Below are 6,280 nucleotides of genomic sequence, written 5' to 3' on the forward strand. Positions count from 1 at the left end.
TATCCATGTCTTGATTTGTTATGTTATAATTAGGGGATGGAGAACTTCATTTTACTTTCTTTTTTAATTGGCAAAGTATTGTATGAACTTTCCGCATATTGAAAATCCTGTCAATGTGCATGCTTAGTTGAAAGGTTAGTTTGAGCATTTAAAAACTTAATTGCTATGTGTTAACTGTTATTTTTTTGGTTGGTGACCCTTTACAATTATTGTGGAAATCTGGGCTTTGCCCTCAGATGAGAGTCAGGACGGTCCTACCGGTACGTACCCTACGGACGGGAATGGAGATGGGGACGCTTGACTGCAGTTACGTTAGGAGGATCTCACGGGGCGCGTGGAGATGCTCAGGGTGTATAGCTTTTTGGTAGGATGATCAGATTAGGATGATGTATAGGGACTAGGTGTCCTTCTTTTTGGATTGAAGTATTTTTAGTTTGGAAAACTGTACTTATACTAATATTGTCAGTTTGACATCTTTTTTGAATGGGTTCCATGTACCATTTGATGTTGTGTAAATGTTTTGGATTTATAATTGGAGAAACTTTTCCGCTGCTTGTAAATTATAATGACTCAATTATTTATCCAAAGGCATTTCCTGATTTAATTCTCTGTTTTATTTTAATTCCTTTTAATCTCTTTCGAAAAAAAAAATATACCCTCGCTTTGAAAAACGGGGTGTTACAAGGAGAATGAAGTAATTGAGAGTATGAGAGGACTGTAATGCATCTCCTGAATGTATCTCCTGAATGCATCTCTTGAATGATCAGATGTTTGAGGTGAGAATGGGATAGGTATGGTGGCAGTTCTTCTTCTTGCTGAGTGTTTTCTTTTCAAGGAAGATGGAAATGAGGAAGTAGTGGGGGTAGGTTGTTTAGAGAATGTTTTGCGCATGTGGGAGAGATTTTGTGTGGAAAATTTGGAGAGTTTTATGAGGGATTTTTCAATGGAGATAGGAATGCCAAAGTGCCTAAAGATTTTAGTTAATATCATTCCATTAGGAACGATATTTTTCTGGTAATCTTTAGTGGCAGTGCAGATCATGTGTTGAATGATTACATGAGGAAGATTAAGGCATTTACAATTTAGGAGGTGATAGATGATCAATTTAGGAGGAATGAGAGTATGTTGGCTCATGTTGTTGAAGACTTTTGGAAGGGGTTTGAGATATGTGGAGAGGTAGCGAGTAGACCCTTTTTGAAACAAGTCAGAGAGTACTTCAGTCTCTTTGAGATTCAGAGCTGAGTACCACTTGTTGCCAAAAATTGAAGATCCTTCTGTAGGCAGTTGAAGGATAGAAGTCAGGATATCTGGAGTCAACCTTATCTCGATCCCCTTAATGATGGAGATGATGAGGGATTTATTGGAGAAGGTTTTGGCATTGCAGTAGAATGCTCTTATAACATCTGGATAGTAATGCTTAGATGTTTGTAGAAAAGATGTCCAACCTAGGGCATCAGTATGATGCTGGACATTATTGCCATCGACAATTAGTTTGTCAAATACAAACACTTTTCTGATTCCAATAGGGCGTTGAGCCCATTTGTCTTTGAAAATTTTGGAGTTTTTGAATGAAATAAGAGGAAATGTGTTTGGTTTTGATTTTTTGGAGGGTGGAGATGGTTCAGAGAATTCAGATGCGGATGAAGATGAACGTTATGGACAAGGAGAATGTTTTGATTTGGGTGAAGGGGAAGATGTATGAACTAGGGAAGTTTCTTGGATTGGAGAATGTTGTTTAGGATGTAAAGGAGATGAGGTTTGAGCAGGAGAACATTCTTGATGTGAAGAACGTTCTTGTTGTGGAGAATAAGTGGGAATACAGACTGGACCATTCCTGTTTTAGGGCTGGAGAACATTTTAGAGACGGAAAATGTTCTGAATAGGCAGGAATAGTGGGTTTCAGGTTTTGTTTGGGTGCATGCATTTTCGTTCTTTGGGGATTTCTAAGGTTGTTTCTAGCCAGGAATTGTGCAATGGTTATGGTGGTTTTCGTTTTCATCGATCGTGGGGTTGGTTTTTTGCATTTAGAGGAAGGTTGAGATGGTTTAGGAAGAGAGGAGAAGATTTCATTGATCAATCTCCTTTTCTGATTTGGGGGAGTTGATTGACGGTTCAGAGGAGAAGGAAGATTTTGATGGAGTGATGGGTTTGGTTTGTGCTTTCTCTGTAGAGGTTGTGTGAATGGGAGTATCAGATGATTCATCAGTCTCGGAATCAAAGATGATGAAGTAGAATGGTTTTTCGGTGGAGGCCTTTGAGGTTCCAATGCTAGATTGTACTCTCATGGAACGTCTTTTTAGTATCGTAGGTTTTCGCATATGAGGGGAACTTGAGCGAGATTAGGAGGGGGACATGTGTAGAGTGGTGAAAGAATATTGGACAAAGGATTAGGATTGATAGGGTTAAGGTTGTGTTCAAGGGAAGATGAAAGGTAGTTAGAAAAAGTGGTATCATATGATATACGTGGAGGAGTTGGTCATGGTGGTGGAGATGGTGAACGTTGTATTGAGTCAAATGTAGGAGATGATGAGGATGGCGAGCATGGATATGCATTCTTTCTTGCTAATTGCTTTGTGCGCGCCATTATTGTTGTTTGAGAAGATGATAAGTTGAAAACATTTTTGCTATTTTTGAGGAAAAAGAAGAGGAAGTGGTTTCGATGTCACTCATAATTTTTTATTTGAAGAGAAATAGGAAGGAGGAGAGAATCTTGGGTGCGGGAATGCTTGTGTTAGTACCCTTTTGCAGACAAATAGATACATGCATTAAATGCCAAGATTTCCCTTTTTGGTTTGAGAGGGAAAGTGATGACACAAAGGAGAATGTTGGTTGAAAAAAATGAGACTGATGTCTGGAAAAACGGAGATTGATAAACATTCTCCGTTTTCTGCAGAAGCATATTTTAACCAGAAGTTTCTGGATTTTTCATAATTTTCAGTTTCTCTTTGATCAAATTGAAACTATCCTAGACAAGAGGATTTATAAAGATGTCAGCAAGTTGATTTTGAGTATCAACAAAGATTAATTTAATATCATTCTTATTGACATGATCACGAATAAAATGATGTTTTATTTCAATATGTTTTGATCTAGAGTGTTGTATTGGATTTTTAGACAAATTTATTGCACTAGTGTTGTCACAGTAAATTAGAATTTTGGAATAACTTACTGAGTAGTCTTCAAGTTGATTTTTAATCCAAAGAAATTTTGAGCAACAGTTAGCTGTTGAGACATATTCAGCTTCAGTGGTTGATAGAGCTATTGTGTTTTTTTTTTCTTTGCAAGATTAGCTTATCAATGCTTCTCCTAAGAACTGACATGCTCCATTTGTGTTTTTTCTTTCGATTTTATCTTCAGCATAACCAGTATCACAATACGCTATAAGATAAAAATGCGAACCTTTTCTATACCAAAGACCAAAATTAGTGGTTCCAACAAAACATCTAAAAATTCGTTTTACTGCTATTAAATGAGTTTCTTTTGGAGCTGATTGAAATCGAGCGCATAGTCCTACTACAAATACTATATCAGGTCTACTGGAATTTAAGTAAAGCAAAGAGCCAATCATTCATCGATATTCTTTTTCAGATACAGATTTACCGTTTTCATCTTTCTCTAAAGAAGAGGATGGATGCATGAGAGTAGACATGATATTTGATTCATTCATTTTTTATTTGACCAACATATCTTTAATGTATTTTTCTTGACAAATGAAAATACCGTTGTCATATTGTTTAATTTGTAATCCAAGAAAATACCTTAATTCTCTGATCATGCTCATTTCAAATTCACTTTGCATAAGTTTTGAAAATCCTTCACACATTTTTTCATTTGTTGATCCGAAAATGATATCATCAACATACACTTGAACAATAAATAAATCATTCTTCTTTGTTTTCTTAAATAATGTGGTGCCAGTTTTTCCTTTTAAAAATCCATTTTTTATTAAGAATGAGCTTAACCGTTCATACCAAGCTCTTGGTGCTTGTTTTAAACCATATAGAGCTTTGGTAAGTTTGAAAACATGATTTGGTTTTGATTGATTTTCAAATCCTGGAGGTTGTTTCACATAAACTTGTTCATTTAAGAATCCATTTAAAAATTTACTTTTAACATCCATTTGAAACAATTTAATAAGTTTATGGGATGCATATGCAAGGAGTATACGAATAGCTTCTAACCTTGCAATCGGAGCAAAGGTTTCATCGTAATCTATACCTTCTTGTTGATTGTATCCTTGAGCAACTAATCTTGCTTTGTTCCTAATAACCTTACCTTATTCATCTAGCTTATTTCTGAAAACCCATCGTGTACCAATGATTGTTTGATCTAGTGGATCGGGTACCAATGTCCAGACTTCATTTTTCTCGAACTGCATCAGTTCTTCCTTCATGGCTTCTATCCAAGATTGACCAATTATGGCTTCCTTAGTTGATTTTGGTTCAATATGGGATATCATTGCTATGTTGTTTTCATCATTCTTAAATGATTTTCTTGTTCGAATCCCATCACTCGTGTCTCCAATGATTTGTGTTTGAGGACGATCTTCAATCGTTCTCCAGCTTTTTGGTGGAGAATGAAACAGAGATTGTTTATCAATCTCTTTTTTCTGTAGATTGTCTTGCTGCTGTAAATCAGTTTGAGTTTCTTCTTCCTCATCTTTTTTACTTATATCCAAGTCATCAAACTCATCAAATAATATGTGCACACTAATTTCTACAACATTAGTTCTTAGATTAAATACTCTATATCCTTTAGAATCAGTTGAGTAACTAAGAAAAATTGCTTTATCAGATTTTGCATCAAATTTTCCAATGATATCTTTGTTGTTCAAAACATAACAATAACAACCAAAAATATGAAAGTAAGAAATGTTTGGTTTTCTATTTTTCCAGATTTCATATGGGGTTTTGTTGATGATTTTTCTTATGGATACACGGTTTAAGATATAACAAGACGTGTTTACGGCTTCAGCCCAAAAGTACCTTTCAACATTAGACTCTTCCAAGATTGTTCTTGCCGTTTCTTGTAATGTTCTATTTTTCCGTTCAACAACTCCATTTTGTTGAGGAGTTCTTGCACATGATAGATTATGAGAAATACCAAGTTCATCAAAGAAGTTTTTAAAAGAAGCATTTATGAATTATCCTCCATGATCACTTCTTAGAGAAATGATGTTGGATTCTTTTCCATTTTGTACTTTTTTGAAATATATTTTAAATGCGTCAAATGCATCGGCTTTTTGTTTTAAAAATAACACCCAAGTGAATCTTGAGAAATCGTCAACAATAACAAAACCATATTTCATTCCTCCTAGACTTGTTATTTTGATTGGCCCAAAAAGAAATATGTGAAGTAGTTCAAGAGTTTTGTTTGTGGTTACAAAATCTTTTGAATGAAAACTACTATTGACTTGCTTTCCTTTTGCACATGCTTCACATATTTTATCTTTATCAAAATTGAGTTTGGGTAATCCTCTAACAAGATCTAACTTTGAGATTTTTGAAATTGTTTTCATACTAATATGTCCAGCTCTTTTATGTCATATCCATTTATCTTTATTTATTGACATAAAACAGGATTCATCAGGTAGTTCTTCAAGATATAAGACATATAAATTTTTCTTTCTATTTCCAGAAAACAAAGTTTCTCCAGTTTCAGTTTTTCTGATTTCACATACCTTTGGTTTGAAAATAACTTCACATCCATTGTCACATAGCTGACTTATGCTTAAAAGATTGTGTTTTAATCCTTCAACATATTGAACATCAGTTATCTGAGCAGAGTTTGTGTTACCAATAGTTCATTTACCTTTAATCTGAGCTTGATTGTTGTTTCCAAAAGTAACCGATCCTCCATCCTTCTTGATGAATGTCATAAAATAGTTTTTATCTCCTGTCATGTGTCTCGAACTGCCACTGTCCAAGAACCAAGGCTTCCTCTTTATATTTGGAAATCCAACCTGCATAAAATGTAATCTCAGCCTTAGGTACCCACTTTGTTTTGGGTCCTAGAGAGTTAGTTTTGAAGATTTCTTTCTTCTTAATATAGCACATCGTTTTTTCATGATCGGTTTTGAGACAATGTGAACATTTTATTATTGATTTTGGAATTGATTTTATAATCTGGGTTTCAAAAAGTTTTAAACTTGATTTTGAAGTAGTTCTAGATCGTTCTCCTTTTTCCAGATTTTCTAGAGAAAGTTCAGCTTTCGTTTTGGAACGTTCTCCGTTTTGAGAGAAGCTTGGAGAATGTTCTTCTTTTTGCAGATTTTTCAACG

Source organism: Cicer arietinum, chromosome 3 (assembly GCF_000331145.2).
Source record: "Cicer arietinum cultivar CDC Frontier isolate Library 1 chromosome 3, Cicar.CDCFrontier_v2.0, whole genome shotgun sequence".
In the NCBI taxonomy this organism is placed as follows: domain Eukaryota; kingdom Viridiplantae; phylum Streptophyta; class Magnoliopsida; order Fabales; family Fabaceae; genus Cicer; species Cicer arietinum.